Source organism: Pelodiscus sinensis, chromosome 2 (assembly GCF_052426305.1).
Source record: "Pelodiscus sinensis isolate ZL-2025 chromosome 2, ASM5242630v1, whole genome shotgun sequence".
Classification (NCBI taxonomy): Eukaryota; Metazoa; Chordata; order Testudines; family Trionychidae; genus Pelodiscus; species Pelodiscus sinensis.
In genome coordinates, this window is record NC_143053.1 from 229,817,453 (window position 1) to 229,842,096 (window position 24,644).

Sequence of the window (24,644 nt, forward strand, 5' to 3'; positions counted from 1 at the left end):
GGCGGGTTGCCCACTGGGGAAACCCTCCAGCAGCAGATGATGGGCTTCGGGACCACGGGCAGGAGACCTCCTCAGGTCTGGCAAATTCTCTTGTTTGGGACTGGTCAGGTCCTAATGATGCTGGACCAGAAAGGTCCAACCTGTATTAGAAAGAGTCTGACTTTGTCACAATGGTTTGTCACCACTTGGAGGGCCCTGTACCACTTGGAGGGTCATGAAGACTATGAAGTTTGGTTTCCCCTCTATTTCCCCATGCTGGCCAGTGATGAGAGTAGCTCAACAAACAGCAAGCTGGTGTCTAAATTGAGGGCTGCTGTGAGCCTCTGAGGCAAGCAATCTGCCTGAAAGTGCATGACTCCCCAAGGTTTGGGAGGAGCTGTGTCACAGTAGATATAATAAATTCCTTAATGAAGTTATTGTTTAGTGTCAATTGCATTCTGTAGGGGTTAATTGTGGAAGAACTCTGTACATGTGAAGTATATGGGTGGTGAGGCATGCATTACCCCTCTTCTCCTATATCTGATGAGCCAGAAGCAAGCCTCTAGGTCCAGGAACATATGCCAAGGTAAGCAGTGGTGCCATTGTAGCAAGAACAAGTTATAGACTCATAGACTTTAAGGTCAGAAGGGACCATTATGATCATCTAGTCTGACCCCCTGCACAGTGCAGGCCACAGAATCTCACCCACCCCTCCCAGAATAATCCTCTCACCTATATCTCAGATATTGAAGCCTTCAAATACTTTGAAGACCCCAAGATACAGAGAATCCTCTAGCTGTGACCTGTACCCCATGCTACAGAGGAAGGCGAAAAACCTCCAGGGCCTCTGCCAAGCTACCCTGGAGGAAAATTCCTTCCCAACCCCAAATATGGCGATCAGCTAAACCCTGAGCATGTGGGCAAGACTCAGCAGCCAGACACCCAGAAAGTTCTCTATAGTAACTCCTATCATCCCTCCATTGACCTATTCCCACTGATAATGAATGGTCAATTAGTTACCAAGATCACGTTATCTCATCAAACCAGGAACATATAACAATCTAGTTTACCCAGATGTACTGATTATGTAAATAAGGTCAAAGGACAAAGGACAAATAGTACCAGATCGATAGTTAACAGCTAAGCCATACATAAGCAAGTAATAAGTAACCCCTGGAAATTTCCAGACTGCAAAACAAGGTAGACACACTGTATTTAAAGCTTCACCACAGTATAGCAATTTGGTCCTCACTGATGGACTCTGATACTGGTGCCTCGGAAGCCTAGGCAACCTCCGGCCTCATCCACAGCTGAAACGGGGTTCCCAGCTTGCAGAAGGGATGGAAGATGCCGCTTTTCCTATCATGTTGTTCTTTCAGTTAAGGGGTACAGCTGAAAACTGTCAAGAAATAAACTGCTTGTGTTTGACAGATACTTGTGTAGCGTGTTTTGTACCTTGAGAACCCAGTGTCGGACCTGAGACTTACTCTTGCCAGCAACACAGTCCTTTGTTTTAGAAGACTAACGAAAAAACCTTTTTAAAAGGTAGGTAATCTTACACAGACTATTTTGGTAAAGTACGTATATTTTGCCTTTTAAACTTTCACGCTTTCTGATAAGTATTCTCAGCTAGTCACACACCTGCTTTCAATTACTGTCTTTATTCCTTACATCTGTGCTAACGACCTAATTTCTAGTCCATTTTGCAACATTCACCAGTTCCACATTTCATATAACTGAGTTTATACACCAAGGAGATGAACACTCAGATGTAGGGTCAAAATATTAAACTGAATCTTCCCACAGCTAATCTCAGTGTCTGTATCTGCAGCTGGGTGTGGCCCTGCCTGCCCACTTTGGTGTAGGAGGCTTTAGAGCAGTTGTGGGCAACCTGTGGTCCATCAGTGTAATCAGATTGTTGGGCACGATTCATTTTGCTAAACATTGACTGTCCACAGGCACTGCCCCCTGCAGCTCTCTGGGGCCATGTTTTACCATTCCCAGCCAATGGGAGCTGTGTGAAGCAGTGTGGGCCACAGGGATATGCTGGCCACTGCTTCCCACAGTTTCCCATTGGCTAGGAACCACTGGGGACTATGAGGGGCGGTGCCTGCAGACAATCAATGTAAAGAAAATGTCTTGCAGCCTTCAATCAGATTACCTTGATAGGCCACAGGTTCAGAGCCTGACATAGCAAGTCCAGGTAAAGGGGGCCCAAACTGACAGAAAAGGTGAGCTCAGCAGTATCTTCATTACATCAGTTGGCATCCACAAGGGGTCCAGCGTGTCACAGCCACAACACAACCTTGGAATAGCCTTGCGCAACTTCAGTTCCATTTAAGTACAATCTGCTAAAAGTTAAAGATGGAGAGTTTGATTTAATTCTGCTTAGTACTGTAAAGAGCATTCTTACAGTCTTCTATTCAAGGCAGATAGCTCTAGTTTCAGTTCAGTTCAGCATCACAAGCTCCTTAATTTGCAGAGATCATTTCTTTACAGTTCATTGATGCAGAATTAATCCATCCAAAAGTCCAAGACCAGCAAACTTGAGTTACAGAGAAGGATGTTAAACTTTGGCAAGCTACAGGAAAATGTTTTAATCGATTAGCACCATCTAGTGGGATCAATGTAATTTATTTGTGATGAGAAACAAGCTGCTTAATGTTCAGATCACTTTAATTCTATCACCATGTAATGCAATCAATTTTTCAAATAATTATTAAAATCCATAACAATATCATTTTCTAAATATAAACTAAAGCAATTCAAATGCTGACATAAAAGCAGAATATTCAAAAAATAACAATGTTATTGTAAAATGTCAAGAGAACACACGCTGGAATTGGAAGCTATAAGTATATACATATTAGCAGGGCTCGACAATCACTCAATCGACTCGCCCGTGGCGAGTAGATTTCAGCCGGTCACCTCATTCACCAGCAGCATGCGCATGTGCGATGCAGGTCTTGCCCATGCACAGTGCGGGGCTGGTGAGTAGATTTCGTCGCCGTTTGTCATGCCCTGCATATTAGAGATGTAAAAAATTGTTTAAAAATGTAATTAGGTAGCCACTAAAAACCATAATGGTTACACGTGCTGTGGGCTCTGTAGTATAAAGCTTAGTAAGCTTTATACTGCAGGACCTACAGTGATGATCCCTCCCCAAGAGTGGGGCCAGCAAGGCTACTGCCAGTCTTGCTCCTGGGGAGGTGGCTTTGCTGCCGGCTGCTCCTGGGGAGCTTCCACATAACCTACAGTGAGAAGGTCAGGCTGGACCTGCCACAAACAGGGGCTCCTCTGGCAGGACCCATGGGCTCTAGTAATTGCCCGCCCAGGGTGGATGGGGAGCTGCTCTAGTCCCTGTTGGTTAACCAAAACCAGTAAGCTTCACCCGATAATGGTGAATCTTACTGGTTAACCATATTCATCTATACCTATGCATATTTATGCACATACATATATACGGAATCATAGAGTCATAGAACACTAGAACTAGAAGGAACCTCGAGAGGTCGAGTCCAGTCTCCTGACCTCACAGCAGGACCCAGTACCTTCTAGACCAGGGCTACTCAACTTTGGAAGACATCGGGGCCACAATTATATTCACCGCACATGCTGAGGGCCGCAACTCAAGTATGGTATATATACACGCAAATATATATGCAAACAGCATCTTTTACACTGACGGGAATGAATACAAAGATTAAGGCAAGACCACACAACACACAAGCCCCATGTAAGTCAGTTCTGCTAATAATAATAAAATGCATTATTTACCCAATTTCCACCCATATGACAGCACTTTTCACGAGCAATGACAATCTAGGAATTTAACTACTAAAACACATATCAACAGATGTCCATTATATGGACTTTTTTTTTTTGTTTTGGCTCCCACTCGCAGGCCACAAACAAATGGGCTGCGGGCCACATGCAGCCCACGGGCCATGTGTTGAGTAACCCAGTTCTAGACTATCCATGATAGATGTTTATCTAACCTGCTCTTGAATATCTCCAGAGATGGAAATTCCACAACCTCCTTAGGCAACTTATTCCAGTGTTTAACCACCCTGACAGTTAGGAAGTTTTTCCTAATGTCCAACCTAAACCTCCCATGCTGCAGTTTAAGCCCATTGCTTCTTGTCCCATCCTCAGAGGCCAAAGAGAATAATTTTTCTCCTTCCTCTTTGTGACACCCTTTTAGATACGTAAGAACTGCTACCATGTCTCCTCTCAGACTTTTCCTTTCCAAACTAAACAAGCCCAATTCTTTCAGTCTTCCTTCATAGGTTATGTTCTCTAGACCTTTAATCATTCCTTGTTGCTCTTCTCTGGACCTTCTCCAATTTCTCCACATCTTTCTTGAAATGTGGTGCCCAGAACTGGACACAATACTCCAACTGAGGCCTAATCAGAGCACAGCAGAGCAGAAGAATGACTTCTCATGTCTTGCTCTCAACACTTCTGTTAATGCATCCCAGAATCATGTTTGCTTTTTTGCAACAGCATCACACTGTTGGCTCAAATTCAGCTTGTGGTTCACTATGACCCCTAGATCCCTATCTGCTGTACTCCTTCCTAGAGAAGTTGCTTCCCATTCTGTGTGAAACAGATTGTTCCTTCCTAAGTGGAGTATCTTCTTTCTATTTAGCTATATATCTTAGAGTACATCTGAGCATGTCTGAATCCATCTAAGTTTGAGAGTCCATTTGTTCAAGAACTCTTCCTAAATGGTAAGAGCTAGAACCACCAAATTTGGTGTGCAGCTTTCTCTTACACTAACTTAAAACTAGGGTCAGGGTTTGACTGTGCCCAGAAAACAGCAAGTGCCATGAATGGGATTATTTTCCATAACATGGAAAAGGAGGGGGCAGAGAACAGAGGGATGCAAAAAGGAGGGGCACAGAGAAGAGGGATATGATACTGAGAGTGGGCACTGGGGGCAGCTGCAGCACCAAGAGACTAGCTAGTGTGGCTGGCCCTCCGCCATCTTGCCTGCTCACAGTCTGGGTGAGTAGAACTCTTCCCAAAACCTGGATCCTAGTCTTCCCCCACCCCCCATGGAGCCTTGCAGGTCACAGGGGGTCAGGTACTGGAGGAAGGGACTACTCTCAGAGCCTGGCCCCTCCCCAGATAGCCTTTAGGACACAAGAGGGGCCACTGGAGGGGGGAGCTGCCCCTGGAAGCTGCCCCCCCCCAAGAAAGCCTGCAGGCTGGTGAAGGTGGAGCAGTCCCCAGATCCTCCCCCCAGCCAACCTACAGGTTGCGGGCGGGCCGCTAGAGGCTAGGGGCAGCCCCCTTGAGCCTGGCCCCTCCCCAGACAGCCTGCAGGCAACAGAGGGACTGTTGGAGGGTGGAGCGGCTGCTGGGAGACTGGAGTGTTTTGATGTGCATTGATGCTCCTGGAGGATTGAAAGTTTTGCACCCATTTCTTAAATGTTTTAGTCCATTGGTCCTGTCCTGTCACACTGCCTGAGGGCATTGTTTTACCATGCGTCATCAGAAATTGGAGAAGGTCCAGAGAAGAGCAACAAAAATCATTAAAGGTCTAAAAACGTGACCTATGAGAGTAGAGTGAAAGAACTGGGTTTGTTTAGTGTAGAAAAGATAAGACTGAGAGAGAACATGATAGCAGTTTTCAAGTACCTAAAAGGGTGTTACAAAGAAGAGAAAAATTGTTCCCTTGGCCTCGGAGGATACGACAAGAAGCAATGGGCTTAAACTGCAGCAAGGGAGATTTAGGTTGGACATTAGGAAAAACAAACCCAGAAACCTATAGTGTCTCAAAAGTCCATGGCATTTTGCATGTATATGAGCATAATTTGTACAAGGAGCCCAAAACTTGTTCATGTATGAGGACTTGATAAGGGCTTATGCTTCATATAGTGAGATAGCATATTTAAAGTATGGCAGAGAATTTAGACACAGGGTAGCAGAGGAGCCTGATTTACCCTCAAGGTAAAATAGATTAGAACTTGGCCTTGACTGTGTGATTGCTTATCACAGGGGTGGGCAATAATTTTTGATGGGGGCCACTCCAAGACTTTAGAAAGTGGTCGAGGGCTGCACTCTTCCATGATAATAATGGAAATGTGGAGTCTAAAAGGAGGTTGGGTGGAGAAAAGCACATGAGATAAGGGACTGGGGTGCAGGAGATGGTGTGAGGTCAGAGGGAGTTTGCGTGAAGGAGAGGGTGGTGACCTGGGTCAGGGGAATGGGGTGCAGGGTCTGTCAGGGTGATTGGGTGCAAGAGAGGATTCTTTCCTGAGGGAAACGTGTAGGAGGGGGTATAGGATTTGGGAGGGAGTTGTGACCTGGGGCAGGGGGGGTGTGCAACAGGTTTGGATGGTGACATGGGAGAGGGCGTTGGGGTGCAAAAGAGGCAGGGGTGCAGGAGGGGCAGGCTCTGGCTGGGAGGTGCTTACGTATGTGTCTCCTGGCTAGCAGCCCTGCAGCACCCCCAAGGCAGGCTGAGCTCCCTGCATCCTCAGATGCTTAAAACTTCAGGCTGCTCCCTCCATATGGCTCTCAGCTCCAGGAGCGGGAAGAGGCTTGCATTGCCCCCATCCCCCAGGCCAATCTCTCAGCTCCTATTGGCTGGTTGTTTCCTCCAGTCCACAAGTCCCAGTGCTTTAGGACATGTCATAGGAGAGGCAGTAACAATGGGCAAGTTAAAATACAGGTGCTGTAAAATTTGTTATTGAATTATCCCAGAAAAAGAGATGAAGCTTATTCCTGGAATGGATTTTTGGCTGTTTCTAAAATCCAATATGGGGGACTGAGATATCATTCCTGAGTAGAAAACCTGAAGTCAGTTAAAGTCTTCAAGCATATGGGAAGGGAAAGATAACCTTCAAAATGTCAGCAAGAAGAGCTGCAGGCCTCTTCCATGCATTTGGATACCAAAATTGCACATCCGGGTGTATAGTACCAAAGAAGGTGAAAGGAGAATACAAGCTTATCCACCATCCACTCTTCCCTGCAGCTCATTGGTAAATTACTATATTCACTGCCCCATTGTGTTCAGTTACTCATCATTTGATGCTGTGGCAGTTATGATTAAAAAGTGTGGACCCCGGGAGATCTTTGAAAAACAGGACATCAAGTCTGCATTCTGACTGAGTGTAGAGTATCCTAGGGACAGTTTGAAAGCCACCACTATTTTGATAAAACTATGCACATGGTGTGCTCGAGTGTCATGTACTGCTTTTGAAAGATTCAAAGGCCCTGCCCAAAGTTTAACACTGTTGTTTTCAAACTTTTTTCTTATGACCCAGTTGAAGAAAATCGTTGATGTCAGCAACCCAATATACTTTGACTAAAATATGAGCTCCAGAGTGGGACTGAGGATGAGAGAGTATTGGCATATAGGAGGGGTCAGCAGTGCAGCGGGGGTGCTAAGGTAGGCTTTCTGCCTTTCTTGGCACCACAAATCATGCTGAATCCTAGAAGGAGCCAGGAACAGGTCCCCAGCCAATGGGAGTATGGAGGTAATGCTCAGAGCAGGGGCAGTGCACGGAGCCCTGTGTGCTCTCCTCCCTCCCCCCAGGAGCCCAGCCTGTTGCCAGCTGCTTCTGGGGTGCAGCATAGTCTGCAGTGCCAGGACAGGCAGGTAGCCTGCCTTAGCACCCCCACTGGTCACTTGATCACCCTGCAGCAATGAGACCCAGTGCCTGACATTCCTCTACCACTGGGCTGTGAACCATAATTTGAAAACCACTGGTTTAACATACCTGGGCACCAAATTAAACTGTTTACCTGTGGAGTTTACCTATGGAGAAGAGGAAATTGGACAAGCCATTGATATAGGCTCTCAAAGGCATAAAGAAAATTACTCTGAAATCTCCAAGTCAGGAATAGCTCCCAGAAAGGCATTTATTGTCTTTGTTACATCTGCATGCATCTGCTGCATGAAATTCCCCACCACTGTGTCAGAATGACAAGGGAAATGAAGGAAGACTCGTGTGTGGGAAAGATTCATGGAAGAATTTAATAGGGTTTCAATATGATGTTCAGACCAGTTGTATTATAGCTACTCTTGAGCAACCTGACCCTTCAGGAGGCATAGGTTTTGGGGTCTACTTTAGAAGCAGCCAGAAAGTTGGGTAGCTTAGGACAAGGGACATATTTTTCCCCTTATACTGGTGGCAATGACTATTTGGAGAGAACTTTTTGAACTAAAAAGCCCAATTCTAGTGTAACTACAGGTAGAAACTTTCTTAACTGGGATTCTCTGGTCCAACAACATCCATAGTCCGGCATAGATGTTGCAGGGTCACAGAGTCCCGGTGGAGAGCCCACAGTGCTAATGGCAAGGTGACCCATCATGTGGCAGCGGGGCTGCCCTGCAGGGCTGAGAGCCCTCATGAGCAGGGCTGCCCAGCAGAGCCATGGCAGCAATGGCTGCCTAGCAGGTTGGCAGGGCAGCAGGAGGTGGGGAGCCTGCTAGGAGGACAGCAGCAGGCCTAGGGGGGCCAGTGGCAAGGGCACAAAAATGACCTCCCCTGTTCTGGCAAAATCCCTCATCTGGGACCAGTCAGATCCTGACGGTGCCAGACCAGGGAGGTCCAACCTGTGGTACATAATATGAACAGGCAGTCTGCTGAAAATAAGGCTGGTGAGGCCCTTCTATTTACACTGCCTGCAGTTACACATTCTTTTTCATGCAGTGCATGTCTCAGGAGTGCGAATACTCTGTCTCAATTTAAGAACCACAGATTCTGGAAACTCAACATGTTTGGCCAGTACAGATGCAGAGTTCCAACAACTCTGGATCCTTGGATGATAACAACTAGGATACTAGTCAAGGATTTGGTTCTTCTGTGAAGACTGGGGACCTATAAAGGACAACCTTTCAGAGTTCACAGAATGGCATTCGTCAGGTACACTATGTGGTGTCTTTAATTCACTGTGGATTGATTCCCTTCACTATCTCTGGTTTGTGTGTTTTTCAAATCCATATAGGCATTTCAAAATACAAAAGCTCTAAGCAGGGTGATCCAGCAGAGACAGGTGACTGAGGGACAACAGTTTACCCATAACACTGGAAAACTTGACTGGGTAATTAAAGGTTTTACCATGGTCTCCAGCTGTAGAAGAGAGGCCATTTTATTTAAGGTGGCATTTGTTGTTACTATCTTGGGCACTTTTAGAGTGAGTGAGTTGGTGCCTATGACAGCTGTGGCAGTGGGCAGTTGTAGTGTGCGTTAAACCTAACAGATGTGCAACTATAGGTGGAAGAAAAGCCCCTACACTTTAGGTACCCAAAAGCAACACAGAAGGGGCACAGGGGCTTATGTGGTATTGAAGGAATATGCAAATGAACACCTATATTCTTCAAAAGAAATAAGAACCTTATTAAAAGTCTAGAGCCCGCAGCCTAGCTTGCTGTTCATAAACAGTGATGGCAGATTCCCGATAACATACAAATTTGGCATGGTACTGAGAAAAACCTTGTGCTAATGAGAATTTCACTCATCCTTCCAGGAGTGGGACAACATCAGTGGATGCAGGTGTTTTGGCTTGTGGCAGAAGCAGACAGTAGGATGCTGGAAGTCAAGATATTGCAAGACTTACATCCACACCAAGGAACTGACAAGGAACAGTTAAAATGTAACTTACCCATAGCACTTGTTTTTTTCAGAAACTGTTTGTTCAGAGCATATACAATATTTGGATTTGCAGGCACTGTACTGTACACTGAGCCCATAAAAAAGCAACCAGGACAACAGCGAGGTCTCAGCTAATCTTCAGGGCCTGAATGGCATGAGTTGATCCAAGTGCAGAACTTTTCTGCATCCATTGGTTTAGCAAAAAAGTCCTGCACTGGAATTAGCTCACGCTACTTCTGATCCACTGACAAACAACTCAGGAAAGATCATCTTGGGAGTTTTACCGGGATCAGGTTCCGCAAAACAATCTATAAGTGTATTTGTTTGATTATACAATCATAGCCAGAGCTAAGGCTAGTATGATCAGAAATGCTTGCAAAGCAGATTTGGAAGGGAACTATAGACCCTAGTCTGTATATGCTAAGCTAGAAAATGAATATATCAGTTACCAAGATATTCCTAAACACAGAGGATTAAAAGTGATACAGAACAAAGACATCAGTCATGATTAGCCTGAATTTTTCCAGGATAATGGCATACAGTTGACAGATGTGGTGTTGATGTATGCCTAAAGAATATGAGGGAACATAATGGGCAGAAATTGTGACACCAGGAAGTGTGGTTGTCGGGGAATAGCAAAGGTAGTATCTGGCACCCTCTGTGACTGGCTACCAGTGCAGTTGAAAGGATAAATTGAAAGGCTGCCAGAAGTAAAATATCTGGAATTTTGGTGATGTATCTTGGGCTGATGGGACAGAGTGAGACCTTGTGAATCTTGTGGGCTGAAGCCAGACCTTTGTGGTCCTCGCAGGCCTCTGTCCTTACCAGTGTTTGCTCTAATTTTTTCCATCCATGTGCAGAATAAATTTTGTTACGTGCACTGAGCCATATGCAGATGTGCACCACCAACAGAAATACAAGCTGCCAGCTGTGGGTGCTTTGCCAATCAGCTGGGTAGCACCTAAATCTCTCCTCCGCAGCCACCCAAGCACTCAGCTTACAGGGAACACTGGTCCTTGCCCTTCTGCGTTCTGGTGGAGTAGGTTCAGCAGAATCTGCCCAGAGTTACAAGTCATATGATAAGGCAGTTGTTCTGGACCAGGAGTAGGCCTGGGGTTATTCAGAGGTCTTCCAGGGGGGCCACTCATCTAAATCAGTGTTTCTTAATTGGGGTTGTAGGCTCTGGGGATCATAGGACAGATTTAGGACTGGTGTTCCAGGTTTGTAAGCAAGGCAATTGCCTGGGGACCCACACCGAAGGGGGTCCCACAAAGCTAAGTTACATACTTCAGCCATAGGCAATTGGGCTTTGGCTTCAGACAAGGCTCACAAGTAACAAAAAGGCTCAAGTTTCACACTGAAATGTATGTACAACATTTATATTTCAATCTATTTATTTTAAAATTATATGGTAAAAATGAAAAAGTAATTTGTTCAGTAATAGTGTGCTGTGACACTTTTTTGTGTCTAACTTTGCAAGCAAGTGATTTTAAGCAAGGTGAAACTTGGGGACACGCAAGACCAATCAGACTCCTGTAAGGGGTACAATAGTTTAGAAAAGTGATAGAGATGCAGCCGTGTTAGTCTGGTGTAGCTGAAATAAAAGACAGAACTATGTAGCACTTTAAAGACTAACAAGATGGTTTATTAAGTGATGAGCTTTCGTGGGCCAGACCCACTTCCTCAGATCAATATGTGGAAGAAAATCAACACAACCATAGTTTAGAAAGGTTGAGAACCACTGTGGTAAGGAACAACAGTGCCCACACTAGATCCAATTAAATGCTTGTTACATTAGAGTAGGGGTGATGAGCATGCAGTGCTCCTCTCACATGTTAAATTTTAATAAAAGCTGTGGCCTGTATGGTCTGTTCGCATTTTAGCGTGTCCACATCAAAGGCAAAATTAAGACTAGCAACAAAGAGACAAAAACAACAAATGGTCTGGTAGCACTTTATAGACTAACAAAACATGTAGATGGTATCATGAGCTTTCGAGGACACAGCCCACTTCTTCAGATGACCAGAGTTATGAGTTTGGGGTGTGCACACCCAAAATAAATAGGCGAGGGGAAGAGGAAAAAAGAAAGGAGGGTGGGAGACAGAGAGCTAGAGGGAATCAGTAAGTATCTGAATATATTGCTATATATGGTTGTGACAATTTTCTTCCACTATTTGATCTGAGGAAGTGGGTCTAGCCCACGAAAGCTCATCACCTAATAAACCATCTTGTTAGTCTCTAAAGTGTTACATAGTCCTGTTTTTTGTTTTATCTGAAGATTGGGTAGTTAAAACGAAGCAGATAAGAATCAAAGTCAATAGATAGTATCCTTCCTGACATGGGAGTCTACATGAAGGACTGTTTGCACCTTCAATGGCTGTTAAGTTGGTAGTGTCCCAATCATCACGATTGAGTCTATTAGCATGTGAATTGAATTTGCAGATGAACTCTAATTCCAATGTTTCCCTGTGGATCTGACTTGTAGAACTGGTTTGTGACAAGACAGTTACCGGAAGATCTTTTAAACAGTGATTTGAAAGGTTGAAGTATTCCCCAATAGATTTCTGTATGTTTCCTTTACGTATATCTGATTTTGTCCATTGATTCTTTCCTGCAGAGACTGTCCAGTTGTCCAATATATATATAGCAGTGGGGCACTGCTGGCATTTGATAGCATTGATTAAATTACTGGATGTGCAGTCAAATGACCTTTTGATTTGGTAACTTGTGTTGTTTGCTCCAGTGATGAATTCACCAGTATAGATATGTGGGCAGAGTTGGCATCGTTTTTGGTTGCAGAGCTGGGTTCCTGGAGGCTTATGATATGGTCGTGTGGCATGGTTACCAGAAAGAATTTGTTTCAGTTTGGGGGCTTGTCTGTAAGCAAGAATAGGCTTTTCTCCCAAGGCCTCTGAGAGTGAGGGATCATTTTCCAAGATGAGTTGTAGATTGTATATAATGTGTTGGAGGGGTCTGAATTGTGGACTATAGGTAATAACAAGAGGAGTTCTGTTATTTTCTCTTTTGGGTCTGTCTTGAAGTAGTTCATGCCTGGGTACTTTTTTGGCTCTGTCAATTTGTTTTTTCACAGGGCTGCTGCAAAAGGAAAGGAAACCACTGGGCCAACGACCCTATTCAGTGACAGAAAGAAGGGAGGAGCTCATTGTTTCCAAGTGGGAGAGACAAACAGCAAAGCTAAAGAAAGAACTAAGAAACTGGTAAAAAGCGAATGTTTATAATATAAGAACATGTGCATGCATCTATGAACATTTTGTTACTTGGCATATGCTATGGTGGTAGAGCAGTAGTTAGTTGTAATGACATACTGAGAACTTCAATATGACTATCTTAGTGTTTCTAATGTCAGATTAACATGATTACAACCACGGAATACTTTTTTCGAGAACCTTTGAAAGATTTTGGAACTCAAGTAATACCATGATTTATAGTTTGCTCACGATTAAAACAGCGTGTTTGAGCTCAACAAAACTATAATTGCTTATTTTCTATGAAACCTAATTTATAAAGGACATTACTAAAGTTATTCTATGGAAATAATAGATATCTATATTAAATATACAGCACTAGCGAAGCAATCAACCTACATATTTTTAGAGGCTTCTTTTCAACCTACACTGAAGGCTAAAAAAAAGTTAAGTTATAGTCACTAACCAAATGAAATCACTGTTGGCATATAAGCATTGCAATTCGGGACTTCTGGCAAATATCAACAAGAAGCAAATCAGAAAGACAGATTTGGCAGACCACTTAGATCCATTTTTCAACAGACAAAAAACAAGAATGCTTCTTTTGTTGTTTTTGTTTTTTTATAGTCAACACACTGTTCTTCTTAAAAGGTCACACTATACCTAGAAATCTGGTTTGGACACTCACACTTCAGTAATTTGACAAAAAAGTACCATGGGGGAAGAAAGAAGAATTGTTGGCTCCAAAACTCAAACTTCTTGCACACAAGAATAAGAATTATTTAGCCTCAGAATAGAGGGAGAGAGGGGCAGGGGAGAGAAAGTCAACCAGTAGAACCATCCACTAACTTGGAGCTAAATATCAGGAAATATCTACTTTGATTCAGGATTCTCTGAAAGAAAGTCAATTTTCAGGTTAAAAACTGATCCACATTGTACCAACCCAGAAAGATGGATGCACCCAATAAACTTTGAGAAGTAAATAAAATTAACTGTACTACAAAACTGATCATAGTTTTCTATTTTATGACCAACTATATGTGCCTGTATTACATCTGAGAGTCAGCAAACCAGGTTTCTCTTCTCAGCTCTCTCACTGACTTGTTTTATCATCTTGAGCAAGTCATTTAACCTCTGTTCCTCAGTTTCCCCATGTGCAAACTGAAGATATTTACTTAACATAAGAATGGCCATACTGGGTCAGATCAAAAATCCATCCAGCCTAGTATCTAGTCTGCTGACAGTGGCCAATGCCAGATGCCCCGGAGGGAGTAAACACATCAGGAACTCATCATGTGATCCTCTCCTATCACCCATTTCCAGATAAACAGAGGCTATGGACACCATTCCTACCCATCCTGGCCTACCCACTGATGGACCTAGCCTCCATGATTTTATCTAGTTCTTTTTTCAACCCTGTGAAAGTCTTGGTCTTCACAACATCCCCTAGCAAGGAGTTCCACATCTTGACTGTGTGGTGTATGAAGAAAAAACTTCCTTTTGTTTGTTTTAAAGCCACTACCGATTAATTTCATTTGGTGGCCTCTAGTTCTTATACAGTAGAGTCCCAATTATCCAACCTAAATGGGACCCATAGGTGGTTGGATTAACAAAAATGTCGGATAATAGGGATTACCTGTAGTTCATTCAGGTGGCCTGGCCCCTTGCCTCCCTGAAGCCCCCGGATGCAGGCCGGGAGAATGGCCCTGCTTGCTGACCCATCGCTGCTGCTGCTGCTCCTGCCGGCACTGCTCAGTCTCCATTCCTGCCTGGCCCCTTCCCTCCCTGCAGCCCCCGAAGCGATGGCGCAGTGAGCAGGGCCATTCTCCCGGCCCGCGCACAGGGGCTCCAGGGAGGGAAGGGGCAAGGCAGGAATGGAGACCGAACAGCGCCGGCAGAAGTAGCAGCAGCAGGGACGCCAGCAGCTGGAGAAGGAGAAATGGGCCAGGTCACATGGCAGGCGGCCAGGGGCAGAGCGGGGTTTTAATTTTGCTTTCAGGAGTCAGCTATGTTGGATAAAGCAGAATGTCAGATTAGTGAAGGTCAGATAATCCAGACTCTACTGTATTATGGGAACAATTAAATAACTTTTCCTTCTTCACTTTTTCCACACGCTATTTACATAGTTTTAGCTCTCCGAGGTACTTATATGGCCTCCTTTATTGTAGTATTGAAACTGCTAATAATCTTTTATGTAGTTATCTTCCTAATATCCTTGTAAATTAGAGAAAGACTACTATCCCCATTTTACAGATGGGCAACCAGAACCTAAAGACAAAAAGGAAGTCGGTGGGGGAGTAAAGAATTAATCCCAAATCTCCAACAACTCATACTAGAGCCCAGTCCACTGGCTCATCCTCTCCTACACTTTTTTGAAATGTTTGGAGATCTATAATTGAAAAGTTTTATAAGGAAGCCTCTCATCTTCCACTTTCACATGCTTAACTTACTGAAATACTTTCTTTTAGTGTTAAGTTTTACAATGCCTAGAATCTACCCACCCCAACATTTATTTTAAATGTTATTTTAGAAAAGTCTGAGCAAAATCCATTCCTGAGTTATGAGAGAACTGAAACTGTAATTTTTAGAGCTAAGTAGGAAAATTTCTTCCAACATCTCAAAAATCTGAGATTTCAAAAATTGCTTCTACCTCAATTTGAGACACAGTAAAAATCTCAAAAGTTGGAATATTTTGACAATTACAAATTGTTCTTAACTTTTTCCTAAATGAAAAACTGGTCAAGTTGGACCCTTTCCTGCAAAAACCTTCAGTGTCAATAAACCAACATCTGCCAAGTTAACGTTTAAAAAAAAAATCCTGGCTCACATCATCACTTCTGTTTAGCATTACAGCTTTAAAAAAAAACCCATCATTAGAATAAGCATACAAAACTCAAGTGTGAAAAATAAAAAATATCCTGGGATTTTATCCCTGGAGAATAGTCCCTTTGGGCTTGGAAAAAAAATGGTATGACTTAAGATAGATAGGAAAAATTTAAATTTGCAAAATGACAGATTGTTGTGTGTGAAATTAATCCCTGCCTAAAGGGACTTATGCTTAAAGCAGATTTAAGTGGTGCATAGGCTTCTGTACAAGGATGATTTTCTCTCTCATTCCACTAAATCAGGAACTGTGCAAGATGCAATCTATATGCTGCTACTTGTATTTTTTATTATTCTCTCTCCATTTTTAGCCTTCTCAAAACTCACTTACAAAATTCTACTGGACATTAACTGTAGGGAACGTCTCAATATTTTCCCACCTGGGACTGTCTTCAACTCACAAGTAAACTGATATGTAACAGATAAATAAAAAGTTAAAATCTGTCTTCTATTCAGATAAATGCATGTCTGTTAATCTTTGAATGCACCATTCTCAATCAGTCTTTTTAAGCAAGTTTAACTTAGGAAAGATTTCACTTTAGAAGACAGAAAGCTCAGGATAGCTTTAAAAAAACCAAGCAATCACTCTAGCTCAGGGTTTCCCAACCTATGGGTCGGGACCCAAATATGGACCGCCATTACATTTCAAAAGGGTTGCCAGATGTCTCCTCAGGTGGCTCTTAAGAAGCCATTCACACATTTTTTGAATTGCTCTGGGTCACCCAGTCTTCCTGAATTGTCAAAATGGGTCCCCATCTGGAAAAGGTTGGGAACCGCTACTCTAGCTGAAGAAAAGGTAGGATTAGAGAAGGTCAGACTCTTACATCAGGTATATTGTGGAGACCATCAAATAATGGGGAAAATATGCAACTTTATTTACAACATAGAAACCGAAGGTGCCACCACTATGACTGCTCCCTCCAAATGAATCCCTAAACTAAATCTTGCTACTGCATTCTCAAGATAGTTAAGTCATAATAATTAATGCAAAATTACTTATCTCCAAAGCACTTAGGTAATTTTTGTAACTTTTTCCAAATCTCATTCTTTCAGATCCTTGTTAGATGTTCAACAGTGAATGGGCACCAAATGTACAATATAAATATACTATGTGTTCACCTACCACACTTTGAGACTAAATATGACTTGTGTTTGAAGTGAACTTCCACAAATCACCACACCTGGGAAGAGAATAGTTGTTTCTACAAAGATGCACAAAGATGGTTTTTTAAAAGTAAACTTATTATTAAGAAACTGTTCTATTAATAACAGTGCTAACTATACATTTAAAGAGTTAGTATATACATGACATACCATACACTTTTCTCTCCTTGATCTGAAACAGGCAAAGGTAAGACCACTGCAAGATGTCAATATATTCATGAAGAATCAAAGAAGGGAGAGAAGATTAAAGAAAGATAGTCAGAGAAAAGGAACATAAGAAACACACACACACACACACAGAGAACCCTCTGTTACATTGATGAGCACTTAGCATTCACCTCACTGGGCCTAAGGCTGTATCTACACTTGCATTTTATTGACAAAACTTTTGGTTTTTTGTGGGTGCTTAAACACATTCCCCCAAATGAACAACAAAGTTTTTTCATAGAAAATGAAAGTGAGAAAACTGCATTGCCTACTGCTTACAAAGTGAAATACCCTCATTGTGGGTGGAAATAGTTTGCTGACAAAAGTGCCAACAAATAGCATTCACACATACTGACTCTTAGTGACAGGGCTGTGTTGACACAAACTGTCGCTAAAAGCTGCAGAGTTTAGACATACCCTGAGTAAAAAATGAATTCAAGCAAACCTGTTAGCTTAACACATAGTAAAAGTAATTCATGAAAAATACAAGATTGGTAACTCGTTATCCAATTAAATACTACTTTACTGATTTCCACTTTTTTGTTTCTCAAGAAACACCCCTAAAACTATCATCCAACCTTACTGTCAGTTCCAACATTGTTATGTAATTGTGTTGTTTTGCTGGGTTATCCAACAGTTACTAATGCTACAAGCAAAGTAGCTTAATACAGTTATTAGACTTTTTTTTAAAAAATTACTATGATGTTCCTATAGAAATTAACTTTCCTTGACAACAAGAAAGCCTCCTAGTCAAAAAGAAAAAAGTTCCAGTTCAAAGAGATTTTAATTGTGTTAACTTTAGATGTCTCATATTTATCAGAGTATTAACTGAGAAACACAAGCTGCCTTTGATTGGCCCTTGGTAACACAGATAAAGTGTTTTACTTCTGTTTAAGTAAATGCCACCACAATACCTTAGTAGGGAAACAAAAACTGGATGTGATCACAGAATTGTGCTTCTTACCTTCTAATTACTGCATACACTTTGTCCCCCATTACCACAAATTATGCAATTGAGTTTCCCTCATTACCTTTGTGATCATGATATCTCCCCTGCCAGATCATTAGGCTGCCATTTTGCTCCCTTTGAAACAATGAAACTGTCAAACTTTTTGCCCCAGAAGATAGCAGATTTACTTCTCTGTCTGTTACATTTTGGCTGGGTTATTGATATTCTTTGGAGGTCTCTCAGCAGAAACTGTAAATAGATTACAATTGAACAAAAAAAAGTCTCTCTTTAGTTTTTAACCAAAACCAAAGGGGAAAAAAAAGGGAGAGAGGAAAGAAAAAAAAATCAATTGTAGTGCTGGTGCTAACGAGGCTAAGTGGGTGAAAGTGTGTCACACTTAGCTTTTCATGTCAATGGGGTGTTGAATATAAGGAAAGCTGTTTTTATAATGGGTCATCTAGTTCAAATTTTTGTTAGGCCAAAGGAAATAGTATAAAATTTGCATATGAAGGTAATTCCTCACTCTCTCTCTGTGGTTGAGTTATAAAATTATTTTGTAGAAGAATGGCGAGTTTTAAATCCATTAATGTGTGCCCAGGCAGGCTAAAATGTTCTACCACACAGAGAATTAATTCACAAATTTCAAATAAATAGTCAATAAACCAACTTTTCATGCTTCTCTTTTGATTCATTTATCTGACTGAACATACTTAACTCCTCCATGTTGCTTTTCCACAAGTTTGTTTGTATACTGAATCCATACTTGTTAAAGGCCTTTAGCTACTTAACTCCCAACACAGCCAACTAGCCAATTATACTGATATTCTTAAGCCTAACTTGAAATATTTGGTGGATGAGGAAAAACAGATTCTTTAATAAATGTCTAAGTAAAAAGATTAGTAACTAAAAATAATTTACTGCTAAGGATGTTAGGAAAGATATACGCCATTCAAACTGTATGATGGATGAGCAAATGAGTGTGATGCTTCCCCAAAGTTCATGAGGCAATGTTATTGGACATTTGCAGTACAGGCAGTCCCCGGGTTACGTACAAGATAGGGACTGTAGGTTTGTTCTTAAGTTGAATCAGTATGTAAGTCGGAACTGGCGTCCAGATTCAGCCGCTGCTGAAACTGATCAGTTTCAACAGCGGCTGAATCTGGACGCCAGTTCTGACTTACATACAGATTCAACTTAAGAACCCCAGGCATCCCCAAGTCAGCTGCTGCTGAAACTGATCAGCGGCTGATTCCAGGAAGCCCGGGGCAGGGGCTTCCTGTAGTCAGCCACTGGTCAGTTTCAGCAGCGGCTGACTTGGGGATGCCAGGGGCAGAGCAGCTGGGGTGCTGCTGGGTTGGTCCAGTAGCGCCGCCGCTCCTCGGCGCTACTGGACCAACCCAGCAGCACCCAAGCTGCTCTGCCCCAGGCGTCCTGATTCAGCCGCTGCTGAAACTTACCAGCAGTGGCTGAATCAGGACGCCTGGGGCAGAGCAGCTGGGGTGCTGCCGGGTTGGTCCAGTAGCGCCCAGAGCGGCGCTACAGGACCAACCGGCAGCGCCCCAGCTGCTGTACCACAGGCGTCCGGAGCAAAGCCGCGGAGCACGGGGGCAGCGGGACAGCCCAGACGCGCCGTGGCTGTCCTGCTGCCCTCGGGCTCTGCGGCTTTGCTCTGCTTTGCTCCCCGTCTCCCTGGTCTGCAGACCAGGGGGACGGGGAGCATTGCGGCAGAACACGCGGGCAGCGGACAGCCCAGACGCGTCAAAGGGGATTGTGCCTTGGTTGAATGGGCAGTTACAAACACCAGAGGCAGTATTTTGACCAGGTCATAGTAATAGTAGATACAAGCAGTAATACAAGACTAGATTTTCTGGACCAACACTGGGTGACCTTTCATCCTGTTGGCCACCATGATGGAGTAACTGGCAATTTATGAAAAGGCTTGGTCCTCTCAGGCTGGGTCTACACTGCAGGCTTCTTGCACAAGAAGCTTTTTGCAGAAGAGATTTTCTGCAAAAACTTCTTGCACAAGAGTGCGTCCACACTACAAAGGCACGCCTTTTGCACAAGAGAGCGTCCAGACTTCACGGACGCTCTCTCGAAAGAAATTTGATTACTACTCACAGAATAGCCACAGAGCACTTGTGCTTTTTTCGATTGGCTCTTTTTGCGCAAAAATCCCCTATTGCTCATCCACACACACCTTTTTGCGCAAGAACGCTTGCGCAAAAAGGAGTTATTCCTCGTAGAAAGAGGAATACCTACATAGCAAAACCCCTCTGTTCTTGAGTCATTGTAAATTTACTTGTGCAAAAACACGCTTGAGATGTGGACACTTTGCGAGTTTTTGCACAAAAACCCTGTAGCATAGACGTAGCCTCAATGTAGAAGGCTATCAACCTTCTGACATCCAGAGGGTGCACCCTGTGCTCTTCCACTGACTTACAAGATTCAGGAAAAAAGACAGAGAAGAATATGTCCTGAGTCATGTGATCTTAGATTAACTGAAGTCAGGTCCTCTCAGGCTGAATACCTGTATCTGAAATCCACATGTAAACTGTTTCTATTTGGCCATGTAGGTTGCTCCAGTAAAGGGATTTCTGCTACCCAGAATGATCTGTTGGACATCAGCTGCAATCATGCAGACAAGCCATCAGACACAGCACTGCCAGGTTCACATGCATCAGTCTGCCAAGGTTCTAAGACAACAGATCAGGCCAGAGTGGTGGCTATAGCAAAGCAGTCACCAAGAGTTCTATCAGCATGCCAAACCACAGCTGATGTAGCCAACCCAGAGTTGTAAGGATTACTTTTCCTCTCCTGTTTGACCTTCATAAGGACTCTGAGGATTAAAAGCACTGGAGGGAAGGTGTACCTCAAAGCCCTCAACCACAGGTGCAGGAAAGCATCTGACAAGGAGCCTCTGTCTCCTCCCTCTGCCCAAATCAAACAGAAAACCTGGCACTTTTAGTTATTCCCAGATGTAAACAAATATACCAGGGGAGTCCCCCACCTTTGGACAATGATGCTGACTACCTCCAGGTGGAGTGACTACTTGCGATGAGACAAAAAGGCCCTGCTAAGGCAACCTGACAAGTGTTTCTGGCTGCACACAGAAATTTCAGAGCCTGAGAGTTTTTTGGCAAAAGGTGAGGATCAGGCTTCTACTTCTTGATGCAGAACATAATAGTGGTATTATTTATCACAACTTGAACCACCCTGCTTTTTATATGAGGCAGAAAAGCTTGACAGGAAAATCGTATCACTTTGAGCTCCTGACAATTGTATGTAAGGAACGATTGTGACCCAACCAATGATCACCCATATGGACTCTCATCCCCGATCCAAAGCTTTGGAGACCAGTGTGACTGACAGGGACAACACTGTGAAGGGGACTCCCTGAAACATCGAAGCAGGTCCAACCTCCAAGCAAGCAATAACCCTGACTGCCTGGTTGATATTAGGTCTGTTGGGGACGTAGGCTAATGCCAGACAGACCTGCAGAAGGCTGATTTTTTAAACATTAAGTACTATTTTCTCCCTAGAACCTCTTCTATTAAAATAAGCTCTTCTATTAAAGATGGACAACTTGCCCTAAGATCAAAATGATCCACCCAAAAATAGAATTTCAAAAAATTTTAATTTCAAGAAAAATGCAGACAAGTTTTTCTAAAAATACAAAAATTATATTTGTGCTATACACTTAAGTTATCAGGACAAAGGATACAAACATATAATCTACTACTTCATGTATGACCAAACATAAGATAAGTATGCATTAGTTATAAATATAATGTGAACATGATTTTAGTACTGACATCTTGTATGACTCATTACATCATAATTGCACTGATGTATCCATGTGACACCAACTTTATCTTTCTTTAGTTTGTCATAAATTTAAGTTCCCATGGAAATGTAAGCATAAAAGGCAGCCAACTGCCTCCAGGTCTTCCCTAGCTTGTAGCCACCATATGAAATCTCTAAGATTCCAACCCACTGCAAAAATCACCTACCTGGACTATATAAGTTTGTAGTACTTCAAATTTGAAGAAACAAGAAATCCAGAAAACATATATTTGGCACACCACTTTGGAGGAAGGCAAAATTAGCTAAAGCAGCGGTCTCCAACCTTTTTAACCACAAAATCACTTTTTCAATTTAAGTGCAACGTAAGATCTACCTCAAACCCAAATACCCTTGCCACACTTCCTTTCTACTTTTTCTTTGAGGCCCTGGCCCTCTCCATACCTTCTCCGAGGCCTCACCCTGCTCATTCCATCCCCCTTCTTACTCCATCCTCACGCACTTTTGCCGGGCTGGATGGGACTTACATTGACTATGTTGATTAGTTGATAAGAGTGCCTCCACATTTGAACTGCCAGGCTCTTGCTACAGTTCAAAGGTGGAAGTTCTGCAGGGAGCGCAGGGCACTCCCTCACTGGCCCCATGCTCCCTGAGATGCCTCAGCCTTTGAAATGTACAAGAGTCCCGACCGAGCTCTTGTATTTTTCAAAGGGGAGCACTGCAAGGGAGCACAGTGTAAGCTGGGGTGTTTCCCACTGGCCCCCCACTCCCTGTAGGGCTTCTGCTTTTGAAATGTACAAGAACTGGGATTATTTAGTTTAGAAAAGAGACGACAGAGAGGGGACATGATAGTAGTTTTCAAGTATTTAAAAGGGTGTTACAAGGAGGAGAAAGAAAAACTGTTCTCCTTGACCTCTGAGGATAGGACAAGAAGCAATGGGCTTAAATTGCAGCATTGGAGGTTTAGGTTGGACATTAGGAAAAACTTCCTGGCAAGGTGGTTAAACACTAGAACAGATTGCCTAGGAGGGTGTTGTGGAATATTCATCTTTGGAGATATTTAAGAGCCGGTTAGATAGACATCTATCAGGGATGGTCTAGATGGTGCTTGATCCTGCTGTGAGGGCAGGGGACTGGACTCGATGACCTCTCAAGGTCCCTTCAAGTTCCATGAGTCTACGATTCCTTTTGATACTGGGAGCTAACCAACCAAAAAGCCCCACTGAGTTTTAGTAAGCAGCAAACAGCCCCTTTCCTTAAAAACAGCTCTTATGTTCAGGACATGCCAACAGAAAAAACTTAAATTCTCTTGCTAGAAGGTTGCAGCATAGTACTACATTGTTTCTGAGAATTCAGAACAATACACAAGAACCCAAAACACACAGGAAGACGCAGCAAGCCTCTCCTTACGGCAGAGAGACACAACTCATTTCATTCTAAGATAGTAATAAAGAGGTAGCCGTGTTAGTCTGATCTTGCTAAAACAGAAGGAAAAACTATGTAGCACTTTAAAGACTAACAAGATGGTTTAATAGGTGAGGAGCATTCGTGGGCCAGACCCAGTGGTCCTTTCATTCTAAGATAGCTATCTGATTAACTGACTCAGATTGCACACTTTCCTACAGCTATCCCTAACCTGCTTGCAGGACCAAGAAATCACTTAAAACTTGAAGAGATGGCTTCTAATTTTAACACTATTTCAATACACCACTAAAATAATAAGGTTCTTTTTGGACCAAAGTTCCCAATAGCCCTGCTGGGGCTCTTATACATTTCAAAAAACAGAATCATAGTAGAACTGGTGCAAGTGGAGACTGATTCAGTCCCCGCTTGGCACCGTTTCCTGTTGTGCAACTACCTCCCCTCGCCCATTTCAGGGGTGGAGCCAGCCCATGACCATGTACCAAAATTCATTAAATGGCCTCCCTGCAAAAATTACTGCCCACCCCGATCTGCACTTTCATCGGCCATTAAGAGTTCTTCTGTCTAGATGTCCATTTAACAAGCTGTTTTCTTCTTAATATAAGCGGAAAGTGTGTGATAAAAGGCAACTTTGCATTTAGATGTTGAAATCAGACCATTTCATATAAATATTTTAGACTATGAGACGTCAAGTTCCACTGCATCTGTGTCTTTAAAAACTACATGAAAGGAGAATTTATGGAATTAACTTCATCACAACATTCCAAAAGAAAAGATGGTGCCCACAAATGTAAAGAAATCAGGAATTGTACCAAGCAATGACAGAAGTCTCACTTCCTTCACTGATGATAAAATGGTCCTGATGAAGAACACCACATTTTAATATTCCTTTCCATGGTCTATGTTAGAGTAACACAACATTGCTGTATAGAATTTCAGTTCTCTCAGGGGCTGAAATCACCACTGAGATGTATATGCTAGGTTGTGTGGCACTTCTTTGATAACACTGGCTCACCAAATTAAGTCACTGAACAATAAGGGGAAAAGAGACAGACTGACAAAGATAAGCATTTCCTCAACTGATACAGATTTTTATTTTAAGGGATACACTTCAATTACCCATCTAATTTTTTGTCTGATCTTCCATATCTGAATATTAAGAAGTTCATATTCTGTAAAACTGACCACATATGTATGTTATTTGGATAGTCTGCATTACAGAACTAACAGCTTTACTCAAGAACTTCAGAATTTATGCCTTCAAAAAGTTGTGCATGCTTTCTGTGCTTGAAAAATGTAAACTACAGCATAAGGAGCAAGTTTGCCTGCTTCCCCTACAGAGAATGCTGGACAATTACCTTTCATTGGTCATAGATTGTTACCAGCTGCTTCCATCTATCTCATTCCCCCTCCTTCTAC

At 42.9% G+C, this 24,644-nt stretch overlaps 1 protein-coding gene and 1 long non-coding RNA gene across 12 annotated transcripts in view; one reads left to right on the plus strand and one right to left on the minus strand.

Moving 5' to 3' along the window:
* Positions 1-24,644, minus strand: part of MPP7 (MAGUK p55 scaffold protein 7) — a 303,055-nt gene that overhangs the window by 175,840 nt on the left and 102,571 nt on the right. The window lies entirely within an intron of this gene.
* Positions 1,386-20,715, plus strand: LOC106732139 (uncharacterized). 2 transcript variants are annotated; one of them, XR_012902081.1, is made up of 4 exons: positions 1,386-1,524; positions 9,466-9,591; positions 12,682-12,808; positions 20,576-20,715. It is a non-coding gene; the product is annotated as an uncharacterized LOC106732139 (long non-coding RNA). The 2 variants fall into 2 exon arrangements; XR_001368404.3 differs by lacking the exon at positions 20,576-20,715 and adding an exon at positions 16,733-16,871.